Genomic DNA, 13,081 nt, shown 5'->3' on the forward strand with positions numbered 1-13,081 from the left:
CAGGACAAGTGTTAATGCATCGGGACGAGTGTCATGCCAGCGACAGTGTGTCACACCAGGGTGAGGGGGTGGCAGCAGATAAGTGCAAGGAGGTGCTCTTTGGTGGCACCAGGGAGAGCTTCTGCCCACATGTGGGACACCACATCCCTCTGGCATCGTGTGTTATCCCTTGATGGTCACAGGGCAGAAGACCCTATCAGTGCCAATGAGGGGCAACCTCCTGGTGGGTGTAGCATCATCAGTGCCATTGGTGACCCTCATGGCCTCCAGACTTGGCTTGGTGGCTCTGCCGGGGGCCACTTGGCCACACACAGCACCTATTCAGGGCCCTGTTGAGGAGAAGGGAGGTGTCTCTGCTGGTGAAGGCGAGACAAGACTTGTTGGGGTTAAGTAGGGCTTGGCTGAAGGGATGACAAGATGTCTGCAGAGGAGATGTCAAAATGGAGCCTGGCCGTTCACTAGGCTCAGGTTGCTTGTGTTGGGGTGCCCAGGCAGGAGCACCTTATTGCTCAGAGGTTTGCTAAGTAGCAGTAGTACGGTTTGGCACTGTTCTCTGGCTTCTCTTCTGCGAAATGGAAGTTGGAGTTTCTGCATTCTGTGGAAATTTTCTCCATTAGGAATTAAGACCATATGCGTATGTTGGTGGTACTTTAGGTGGGTCTGTGTCTTGGAGGAAGATGGAAGCTTAGCTCTGATAGATGAACTCTGCCATCAGTGAGGAAAGGAGGAGAAATCACGACATGCATCCTCCTGGCTTGCCAGGGGTATGGTAGGAATTCCTTCCCCTATGTCCTGCTCAGTGGAAGCTAATGAGGGTGGTGGGAGAGGCAGGAAAAGACCTTTTCTTCGGGTCTCCTCCCATGGCTTGCCAGGGCATTTTCCCCACCCTGCCTGAGGGGCTCTCCCTCACCCCCATCCCTGTGCCCTGCAGCAGGGGCTATGTCAGGAAGCAGAGCCAGGGCAACGGCAGCCACCTCCACTGGGGAATGCAGAACAAATCTTTTCCAGATGGGATAGGGGCCACGTTCTGCTTCTTGCAGGGGGCTGGCTCTCCACTGCCTCCTTCTTACTCCTACTCCATGCATCTCTGTGCTCCGGGCCAGAACGGGCTTCATTTCCAGGAAAGCATCTGGAAATGCCTTCTCTTCAGCATCCTTCCCCAAACTTGTGATCTTGTAGCCATGCCAGCCAAGCTCTGACTTTTGTACTTCTAGGTCTAGCACTGAGGTGCTTTGAAGACCTCAAGGGTCAGGGTATGTGCCATCTCTGGGTCTCAGTACTCATCCTGGCCTCTGGCTACTTGGTTACACCCCCTTCTTTCATATACAACAGCCTGGAAACTCAATCCACACAATCCTGCTTCTCAGCCTATTTATCCACCTTGGCTGATAAATGAGAGGTGGCTGTGAGGCTGGACAGTGCTGCAGAGTCACTGAACCACCCATGGATGCTGTGAGTAGGAGCTTATGCCTGGACCCCTCCCAGCCCAGCTACCTCATTTACCTTCAGTCACCCCAGCCTTTCATCCCATCTGTAACCCTAAGCCCCAGGCAGCAGTTCCAGTCTCACCATTATAGAGAGACCGGCTACTGGGCTTATCGTGGAGCAGACAAGTGGCCCAGCAGCTTTCCCAGATAAGGATTTGCACAACATCAAAGACAGGGCTATGCAAATTGCATCCCCTCATCTTCCCAGCACTCCTCCCTCCAACACAGGGTTGAGGTCTTATGGGTGACTGAAGGTGATGGGGAGGGAGAGAGGAATGGACAGATGTGGGAGGGCTGAAGTCTCTGCCCCACCTCGTGGTGCTCCGTCCTTCATCCTATTTCACTTCCACTCGCAGACTCAATGCCTGAAGGAAGCTGATACAGGACTCCCCTCCAGTAAAGAAAAATCACTCTACTCCGTTTCCCTAGTGCCTGGGAGAAGGCAAGGGAAGGTGACGAAGGCATCCCAGCTTGTGATAGGATCCACTCTACATAAACACCCATGGGTTTATATTCCCTGCTATTTCAGTTTGCTGCCTTCCTACCTGCTCTCCTTCCCTGGGAAATTTCCAGGGATGGACCTCCAGGAGCACAGCAGTGCTGGAAACTTCCTGAAGAGGGAGGGCAGGCAGGGGGCTCTGTGGGAAGGGGGTGCCTTGCTCAGTGCACAAGAAGCAGATATCCTGTTGCTGCCCAGAGTCTCTGGCTCATATTTCCTCATTAACTGAAAGTGCTGCTCGTTTGCAGGTGACTTCCAGATGTTTCCATTCTTCTCTTGGGGCCATGAGGGCACATACCACATGGGTATGGGGATTACTGCAAGCAGTGGGATGGGGGACAGAACCCCGCCATGATGGGGATGGGGGTGCAGAGAGCTCCCTTGCCCCACCAGGCATGGCCTCATCCAGCTCCCCCTCACCCTGGTGCTGTCAGGTCCCTTCTCACTGCTCCCAGCCCACGGCCCTCGGTGCTGCCTCCAGTCCATGTCTCGCTGCCCTGGGGATGAGCTGAAGGCAAAGCCGGTTTTAGGGTGAGCAAGCCAGAGTGGTGGCAGGAGGGGACACCCTGGGGCAAGGGATAGGTGCAAGCACCCAGCGTCTTGCCAAGAGCATCCCTGGCCTGATGCCAGCTCTGGCTTTGTAGGCACTGGATCCCCTCATGCCCTATAGTTTCTCCACTGGGGTGATTTCTCCTCTGGCTGAACCCCCAGATATGCTTAGCCAGGCTCAACCCATTTTTGTTGCAAGTCCCCCACACCATGCCTGTTGCCTTTGAGATAAGCAGGGAAAGGGACCAGAGTGGTCTGGTTCCCAGAATCTTTGTGTTGCACTGGGGAAGGAAAGTGGGGAGATTGTGGTGAGCACCATCAGGCAGGCAGAAGCATTGGACTAGACTCACTCATGCTAGAAGTGGGGTGGATAACCCTGTAAACACCCACTTCTAACTTTCCCCACCAACTCCTCCCCTCCCCTGGAGCAGCGGGAGGCCGAAGGAATGGGACTGACCACGTCTTGCCTGTGGGATTTGCAAAGGGGGGAGTGTGTGCTTTTCCCCTGGGAGCAGGGCTGGGAACTCAAAGCCTCAGGGTTTGCCAAAGCCCAGGAGGAGGTACGGATGAGTTCCCAGGCTTGTTGGCGGGCTGCCTCCCTCCCTCTGCCCATCTCCTCCTATCCCAAATATTTTCATCTTTCCTCCTCCCCCCACACTCCCCAGCTTCCTCCTGCTATTCCTGTCTGTTGGCCAGGGATGTGGGGTGCTGTAGGGCTGCTGTGGATGTTGTGGGGTGTTGTTGGGTGTGAGGATGGAGGGACAGACCCCAGGATGGACCCTGATTTATGCTTTCCCTCTGAGTTTTACATGGGCACAGAGGAGAGGGAAGGGGGGTTCGGGACATAGCTGGGAGGGGGAGTGAGGATGTTGCATAAACCAGAAGTAATCTGGGAACAGCTGCCTGTGGCCTGGAAACACTTCTGTGATTCCACGTACTAGGAAAGGAGATGTAAATATAAAGATATATATTTATGTATGTAGACTACATCTCCCCAGAACAACCCCACCCTTGATTCTCCAGTTCTTTTTCATAGACCTTGTAAAAGTCAGTGCAGGAGGGACTGGGGGGAGGGCTTAGATATAAATTTGGTGCTTGGAGAAACAGCTCTCTGTGTACAGAGGGATCTGTGAGTCTCTTTGCCCTTCCTCAAACATGTTCACTTGGCAGGACAAGGAGAGGGAGCATATCTACAGAAGTTTAAAGCCCATGCAGGCTGGAGGGAGCTGGGATGGAGGTTCCTGGGGTGGGGAGAGAAAGAGGAGATGGTGAGGGTAGGAGGGATGCAGAGGGGAAGGAGGGGATGGGGTGAGTGGGAAACTCTGGGCCTTTGGGAGGAAAGAGCCTTTTGGAGATGAATTGCATGACGAGGTGCAGAAAGGTGTTTTGGGGAAAGGAGGAGCTGGGGAAGGGAGAATGTCCTCAGGGCTGGTGTGGCATGGAAGAGGGGACCATCAAGGAATGGGAGATGCATCCATAGAGCAGAGGGGGAGTGGCATGCAGGGGTGAGGAAGGGTAGAGTGTACAGAGAGGGGATATGGGGATATGGGGAATGGGGATTAAGAGATAAGTCATCCGTGTTGGGAGTGGGAGACCGTGCTTGGAGAACCTGTTCTGGTCAAAGGGAAGAGGTGAAACCAGGGGAGTGGTTGGACACAAGGCCTGGACAACTCTTTAATCGTAATGATTTTGCCTGTCCATCCAGCCCATGTATTTTTGGCCCACGGAAGGAAGGGGGTGGAGATGCAGGAGCAGCTAAAAATAGGGGTTGTCCCTGCCCATTCCCCCAAGCCGGGCATCCGTCTGCCTGCCTGTGGGGCTGCTGGGGTCTGGAGGAGGGGAGCAGATCCAGCCTCCTCCCCATGGCGTCTGGCTCTGCTTTTGTTTGTCTCACAGCCCTACAGGGACAGGAAGAGGCTGCAGGGCTGGGGAACAATGGCTCATTCTCCAGGAGTCTGCGCCTGCGGAGGAGCGATAGGGGACACGGGATGGTGGCCAGAAGGCACAACCTCCTAGTGCCACTGCTGCAGGAGTTCAGCCCCCAGGAGATGATGGGTTCCACTGGTGGGATGCAGGGGGACCTTCCCCAGCCCACCCCTCTTGCCCACGTTCCTGTACCCGGGTGCAGAGGGGATGAGGGTATGTCGCACAGTGGGTGCACTTTATAGAGGAGACCAGGGAGGCAATGCTGCCAACCTGAAGAGCGGTGGGAACATGTTTCCAGCCAGCACTGGGGAATGCACTGTCAGCCTCTCTTGAGCCTCTGAAACCTGGAGTGTGGCTGGAGCTTGCACGCCCAAGTGGGAATGTCCCCAGGTGGGGCTGGGAAGGTGTTTATCTGGGAGCTGGACTGTGCCTCTGTCCCAGCCATCACTGTGCTCCCTGAGGCACTGCCAGTATTGGTGGAAGACCCCTCCACTCTCTGTGCTCCCTGCTGTCTGGGAGATTGCCAAGGGGCATGGATATGTGTGCATGGTGGGGGGTGATAAATCCTTTTATCCTACCTCTTTCTTCTCCAGACCCTCCTTTTGAGGCAGTGTCTCTCCCGGATGTTAGATCTAACAGCATGGTGCTGGAAACTCTGCAGGGAGAGTCTCTCCCCACACTTCTTCTCCAGACTTGCTAGGGATATGAGGAGGTGATGTTAGCACCTGAGGTAGGGGAGAGGTTAGGACACATATTGCAAAGATTGAGCAAGAAGAGGACAGGAGAACCTCCCTGTTTCCAGCCCCTTTTTTTTTCAAGGTCTTGGATAGCTGGGGCTGAATGCTTGCCAGGGCTCCTCTTGTTTACTCAGCCGGGGAGCTGACACATCCAAGGTCTCTGCTGCCTCCACTTTCCCACATGCTGCTGGCCGGCACATTCCAGGGCAGAGTGGAGATCAGTGCAGAGGCATACCAGAGGTTTCCATCCGGGATGCCATCCCTCCTCCCTGCTCTCCCCAGGCATCCGGCACCTCTTGCCAGGTCCTGAAGAGCAGGCATCACATGTGCTCAGCATCCTGGGCCTTTAGAAGTCAGGGCTTGCACAGAGCCCAGGTGTGGATTGGGACCCCAGCAGATAGGGATATGCCTCTTAAACTGAATGCCTTCAGCAAGGCTCTGTCCTTCTTCCTGGTTCCCTCTGCAGATCTCAGTCCTGTTCCGTGTCATGACCTATGGGAGATGTGTGGAGGAGTCAAGGATGCCTGTCTCAGCTTAGTCCTCCCTAGAGGAACCTGGGGGAAAGGGGTAATACCCTCCTAGGCAACAGTCCAGCTTCTTAATTTTAGGACAGGCACCTATTCCTGCAGCTGGGTTTAGTTTGCTGAGAGTTAACAGCACTGGGCTTTGCAGCTGCACCCTTCTTCTGCAGGCACGGGCTCTGCTCCCTCCTGGGCAGCAGCCCAGACCTGATGTGGCTGCCTTTGGTTTTGGGACAGAAGGACACAAAGCTTTTAAAAATAAACACCAGGAGATAAAGAAGGGTTTGGAGAGCTGGCTGCAGGGCGGGGCGGGAGCATGGCCCTTGCCCTGTCATTTAGGCTGGACGCACGCCTGTGTCCCAGCGATGCTCCCGCTTCCACCGGGGCTGCTGGCATCTTTGCCTCCTCCGACCTCAGGCTGCTGCAGGCAAAGGACCGCCGTGACCTTTCCTTTTCCCCGCAGGCTGGCCCATGGAGGCCCCTTTACGCCCAGCCCCAGCGTCTGGAAGAAGGGGCCTCGTCTCCCTCCTGGGCTGCCGCAGGAAATGCGGAGCCTGGAGGTCAGGGGCCAGCCGGCAGCTCCTCCCGAGGGGGGCAAGCAGCCCAGCGCTGGGCTTGCATCATGCCGGCAGAGCAGGGGAGGGAGGCAAGCCCTGCCAGGGGGAGGGAGAGGGCCAGGCTCTTCCTGTTTATGGGACTACCAGACCCCCAAGAAAGGGAAAGGACTTGGAAAGCTCATTGCTCTTGGGCGGGCTCCAGCAAGCGACTGTCTGTGACTCTTAGCCCAAGGATTGCATCTATGTGGCAGGGTGTGACTTCTTTGCAGGGGAAATGGGCATCCAGCTCCAGAGAGGGCTAGGATTGCATTCTGGGGCCTTGTGAAGCTCTGTTCTAAGGGAGAGACTGTGGTTAGCTCTCTGGGAAGTGAGGGACAGCTCTTGCTACATGCCAGGCTTTGATTCCTCCCATGTCTCTGACTGATGCTGGACTCTGTGGGATGCTCTAAAGGGCAAAGACCCACTCAGGCCACAACGAGGAGGTAGCTGGGTGTTTTGGCTTTGGGACAGAGGAATGGGGAGCACTGGGAACGCCAGGCATGGAGGAGGGTTTGGGGGAGGGTGCCTGTTCAGCCATGATGGCTCCAGAACAGATCCTTCCCATGTTATCTAGGGTCACATCCTGCAGGGCATCTGGTATGGCTGTGGTGGTATGTGGAGGAGGAAACGAGGTCCAAGATGCTCTTTTCTTCACCTCTGGCACCATACTGCTCTGGCTTAGGTCACATCTGCACTGAATTTGTCATATCTCAGCTTTGGTTTGTAGTCCTCAGGTCATGCTGAGCGTGGGTGGAGGGGTGCTTTGTGCCACCTCTGGTGGTTGCCCTGGAGGACACACCATTAAGCAGCATTAACAGGAGCAGATGGGAGTTACAACCCCTTTACAGCCCCTCAAGTAAGCCCAGGCCTGGCTCAGTGCAGCAGATGTAGGATACAAATAGCTGAATGCAGTGTAGGTCACAGAATCACTGAATAATAAAAGTGTTTGGGTTGGAAAGGACTTTAAAGTTCATGCAGTTCCAACCCCCTTGCCAAGGGCAGGAATAACTCCCACTAGACCAGGTTACCCAGAGCCCCATCCAACCTGGCCTTGCACACTTCCAAGGATGAAGCATCACTGTTTCTCTGGCCAGCCTGTTCTGGTGCCTCACCACCCTCACAGTTAAGAATTTCTTTCTGTACCTAATCTATACTTGCTCTCTGTCATTTTAAAGCCATTCCATGAAAGGTCTTGGGAAGGGTCACACAGTCAGAAGCAAGGAACCCTGGCAGGTCTGTGGGGCAGGAACAGGCACAGCCCTTGACTCTCCATATCCTTCCCTTTGCAAGGGCTCCAGTTTAAGGCCAGGCCAACCCAAAGCATTTTGGCTTTGCCCAGCCACCTCCTTCCCCAAGAGGTTGGCTGGTAGGGTGGTGACACCCTATGGCTCTGGAGCAGTGTTACAAGTGATGGTAGCACTTGGCTGTTCTCTGCCCTCTCTACAGAGACTTTGCCCTCTTAGCATGTCCTCAGCTCTTTTCCCTCATCATGTCCTGGACAGGTTTGCTCCCCAGCCAAAAGGAAAAGGTCCTGATGTAGTCCTGACCTGTCCCTTTCCCTGATATGGCACATATTTAGTGTGAGTGTTGTGGGGTGCTATCACCCCTCCTGCCTCTCCTCCATCAGCATCTGGCCAGTCTCAGCCTGACAGTGACTCAGGGGCTCTGGCAGCTGAACACCCTGTGGCATGTCTATGCACCAGCTCAGGAGAGGAGCCATACAGGACTTGGATCATCTCAGAGAAGAGGAAGGGAAGATGGAAGTAGTGTTTTCTATCTATGCCTCTTCCTTTAGTCCTGTTGAAGCACTCTGAGTATTTCTGAATTGGGTGACAATTTGTTCTTCTGAATTCAAACTGCTTACAGACAGTTTGTTCGTCTCTGTGATGACATCTGAGCTGGTTCTTCTCGCTGTCTCAGTGTCTTGGCCTTCGTCTGCCCTGTGAAGACAAGCCAGAGTTTGCCTCTTGGTCCTTTTTTGCTCCCATCCTAAGCTAATGCTCCTGGGAGTGGTGGAAACACCCTTGGTCTGGGCAGCTGGCCTTGTGGAGGGCATCACTGATGATCCCGCAGTGCAGTGGAGTGTTCTTGGAGAGGATGATGTGTACTGTCTGGGGAAACCTGTCCATCCCACAAGGCTGGAGCTCTGCTGGGGGTGGCGTAGGAGTGTTTTGTTTGCTCTGACTAGGTGGGTGTCCACAAAGGTGATGGAGGGGATGGGGAGCCAGGATGGAAAGGCTTCTCAGTGACTGTTTGGGGAGGTCTAGAGGAGGCCATAGGGGAGATAGAGAGGAGAACTGGTACACGTGGGAGTGCAGAGGAATGGCTGGCTGTTACAAAGCTGTCTAGACACTGATTTCTATTGTGCAGTCTCATCATCCCTCTCTGACTTCTAACCCAGACTGATGACCCTGCCTCATTTAACCCATTTGCCTTTCTCTGGCTGCAGGTAAGCTACTTGTTTTATCCATCCAGCCTGGATCTGGGGCAGACTTTATTCACTATGACAGACCTATATCCCAGAAAGCAGAAGTGGAACTCAGGGAAGTACACACAGCCCATTTCTACTCCTTTACTGCTGCCAAGGCTGGGATTGGTGAGAATACCTTAGTGACACTGAAACCAGCAGGACTGAGACATGCCCAGGGTGTGAGGAGCACTTGTGGGGCCCACAGCCAAGTAAGAGTCTTAATTCAGTGGGCTTGCAGGATGCTAACTGGAGACATTGTCATTCCCAAGCTATTTTTTCCCAGGATAATGCTGAGGCCCTATTGTGATTTAATGCTTTGAATGTTGGTTTACATGCAAATCTGTCCCAAAGTTACATCCTAAGAGGTGGAAAACACTACTTCATCCTTGAGTTCGACATCCCAGTTCAACGGGGTGCAGCACCCAGCAGCTGGGTGAGGTTCATGTGGTCACATTGACCTCTGGTGGCTGCAGCCTTGGGGTGCAAGGAGGCACTAAGGCAAGCGGGCTGGGTTTGGTGAGCTGCTGCTTGCTGCAGCTGAAATGCCGTTGGGTTTGTTCCTTCTCTAGGCTCCATTCCCCACCACCTCTCCTCTTAGACAGTAATTTGTTTTCCTCTCGAGGCAGGTAACCACTCTTTGTGAGTACACTCTCAGTTCATGGGGTTCTTGTCCCTGAGAAACAAATTCTGCTTGCACACAGCCCAGTAAACAACAAAGGCAGATCCTTTATTGGAGAGCTGAATTCACTCCCTGTTTTTAGACAGAGTGGGTCATATTTGGGGAGGGCAGACTGCTCCCCTGTATTCACTGTAACCTCTGTGCTGTCACTCTTCAGACCCTTCTTATGCAGCTGAGGGCAGACTTTAATGGTGTTCTTGTAAAGGGTCACCAACCAGACTGGATTCACAATGACCAGTGAGATGGACTCTTGATTGGCTTATATTCTGGAGAGAGAGGGGGGAAAAGCTGAGTCTAATCCCACTGGGATAATGGTTTAAGAATAAGGCAACTGCTGAGTTGGAGCCCCTTTGGCAGGGGCAGCTGGGCAGCCTTGGAGCAAGAAAGCTCATCCCAGTGACCCTGCACGCCTCTGGTGCCTTAAGGAGGACACGGATTTCTTGCCAACACCTTACCAAAAGGCTCCCACATGCTTTTGCCTCCTGTAGCTCCAGGCGATGGGTGTGTTCCTGTGGTGAGGGGGAGGAATGCTGAAGGAAATATTTGCTTGTTTAGCTATCTCCACACAGATACACGCATTTCCTTCCTGCTATAAAGGCCACTCTGTTTTTGAGGAGGGAACCTCATTCCTTCTCCATTCTGCAGCCACTACTGTGAAGGGAATAAACTACTGTCAGTGTGCTGCAGCGGTCTCACATCTGTTATTAAAAGTGTCGGCAAAAGGGCAGGTAGTCAAAGTCCTTGCCAAGACTGTTAATGTTAACACTGAGTTTGATGAGTGTCATTAAGAAAAGCTTTTTTTTTCTGTGTGTGTTAACTAATCTGGCGTGAAGCAGTGTATGAGCCAATTAGACCAGGCTGGAGTCGATAATTCTGTTTCACAAGTCCTTTTGTGTTTTTGGCATTTGTTTTGTTCCACACAGGAACAGAAACTGCAGAGAGTTTTTTCATTACACCAAATCGTGTTGGGACAGCTATTGCAGGGTGGAAGTTCTTATTATTAAGGGAATTATTTCGAACTCACTTCCTCAACCTGATTTGGGACATCACCCTGGAGACCTTAGTAAACCTCCCCCCTAAAACTTCAGTGGAAGCTGTAAGTCTGCAAATCCCCAGGCTGCAAGAAGAATAGTTTATTTTGATTGGGGAAGGGGAAAAAAAAAAAAAAAGGACCAAGTAAGAAATACATTGCTGAAGATAGTGTGACTGGCTCACATTCTGGACACTGTGTGGGTAGGCAGTTTCAGCTTTGTAAATTTACTGTGCTTCCCAAAACACAGGGCAAGACTTTACAGAGCACGCAGCTCACCATCTGTAACCACAGCTTGAGCTTTGTACCAATGGCATTTTAGCCACACAATCAGGAATTTATTGAATTCCTGCCCCGCTTCAAACCTTCCTAAAGCTATTTCCAGGCAGGACAAACAATGCAGTGCTGAGGCATGGCCAGCCCAGCTCTCCACAGCCCGCGCTCACTCGCCCCTGCGGGATCCCTCTGACCTCTCGGTGCCATCAGCCACCCCACACTGCAAGGTTCTGCAGAAAACCCAGCAGCCTGCCACACTCTGTGGCCATGTGAGCTAAGCCCCTTCTCTGGTGGTGAAAGCACATCTGACTCACCATTTGCTAACTTGTTATAGATTTCCTCTGTGAGCCCGTGTGGCTGGAAAGTTTTACCAGCGCTACTATTTTGGTTAGGATTTGAAAAAAACCTCAAAATAACAAACCAAACCAACAATACAAGAACAACAACAACAAAAAAAGCCCACCCAAACACCCCAGTGTCATTCCTAGTGTGAACTCAAGTGTGCCAGCACTAAAGATATTGCTACTGCTAAAGCTATTTTGGAAGCATGTACCATCTGGTGGGACTGTGTATCTCCAGCAAACTGGGGTTGTCATACAACTGAAGCTTCCCTCCAAAGCATGAGGTTTGCACGCCTGTGCCTCCACACCCTGGCCAAAGAACAAGCATGGAATGTATTGTTCCTCTCAGGATCTGTTGGGATCGGTTACCCAGACCAGAGCCAGGGGTGGTCTTGCTTGTGGAGTACCTGCCAAGGAAGGAGAATAGGTAATGGAGCTTGTAAAAAAATTAAGGAAATTAGTCACTTAACCAGTCTAAGGACCTGCCCTTATTGTAGTACCAGCCAATTATTGAATTATTTATTTTTCCCTGGACTTGGATGTCTGAGACTCTTCCGTGGGCACCCTAGGGTGAAGATATTTCTTTAGCTGTTCTTGATGTGGGACCTGTTCTGTCTGATGTCTGAGTGCTCTGAGTCACAAAGCAGTGCAGCCACTGCCTGTGGGGTCAGGGCGGGTGGAGGAAGAGGATTTCTTTGTCATCAGCCTTGAGTTGGTCTCTGTGTGAATGAGAGAAACCAACTCTTGCTTTGGGACTTTCATCAGGATTGTGAAGATCTTCTCTTCTATCACCACATGATACCCAGCTCAGGAAGTCTTTTCACTAGAGAGGGAGAGAGAGAGACCTGAGTTTTTTTCGAGAGAATACCTGGCAGGCAAAAATTGACATGGCCTAAGTCAGAATGGGTTTCCAGCAGGCAGCCTTGCTTGTACTTGCTTTTCATCACTCATCTGGATGTCTCTGGCTGGAGGTAAGGGCTGGAGACAGGAGCTGTGCCCTGCTGCTGGTGGTTCTGGGTCACCATGTGCCCTCTGTGCAGGAGCTGTGCACTGCCGGGCTTACAGGGGAGGGGAGGATGCTGTTGGGACCCCTCCCAGGGTGGGTGAGTCAACAACAAATTCATGTGCTCAGAGTGTCAACCAGTGCCTGTTGGGATGGATGCCATCCAAGGGCAATTTGCTGGAAGCCCCACGTGCATGCACATGCCTGGTGTTTGCTCAGTGTCTGTGTATATTTTGCAACAAAAAAGCCGTGTGCTCTGTGCATCACACAGATGCACTCTCAGTTCCCAGGTGGTGGTTGTCCTTGATTTTGAAAGGAACTATGCAGCATGGGGAAAGGGTCTCGTGAAAGCCTCCCTTCCCTCAAATCACCTTGCTGAAACTGGTGTAGGAGCCCTGCCATTGGCCCTGGAGGAGAAAGAAATGAAGATGTTCACTTTGGGTGCAGCAGAAATTCTTTAGAAAAGGGTGTCCCGGTTCCTACATGTGCTTCTTCACTTATGTGAATGAGGAGGAAAAGTTTTCCGTGGAGAAGTGGGGTCTAGAAGCTGCAGTGGTGGGGTGCTAAAAGTACCTCCCTTTTCTGAGTGTGTTGGAAGGGGCAGGAGCAATGCAGGGCTCCTTCACATTGTGTTCAGAGTCCTGGAGGGATGCACAGCAGTACTCTGCACTACCCTGTGGGCTGACTCCAAGGCTGGGGAGAATCAGGGGACTCCCGTTTCTTAGGAGCTTGATAATGCATTGGGAATTTCTTGTACAGAGCCTGCACTACATAGCCTGGCTATTGATGTCTGACACAGCTGAGAATGAAGAAATGAGAGTGAAATAGGGTTGCTAGAGAAAATGAAAAACAACTTAGCCTTGAAGGGGGAAGCTTGATGTTGGTGTTCAGTTCCATCTCTCTCAGAGCCCTCTTTGTCCAGTGGTATGCATAGATTTGGCAACTGAGTATGTGGCAGGTGTGGAGG

The sequence above is a fragment of the Taeniopygia guttata genome, chromosome 1A, assembly GCF_048771995.1.
Source record: "Taeniopygia guttata chromosome 1A, bTaeGut7.mat, whole genome shotgun sequence".
Taxonomy (NCBI): domain Eukaryota; kingdom Metazoa; phylum Chordata; class Aves; order Passeriformes; family Estrildidae; genus Taeniopygia; species Taeniopygia guttata.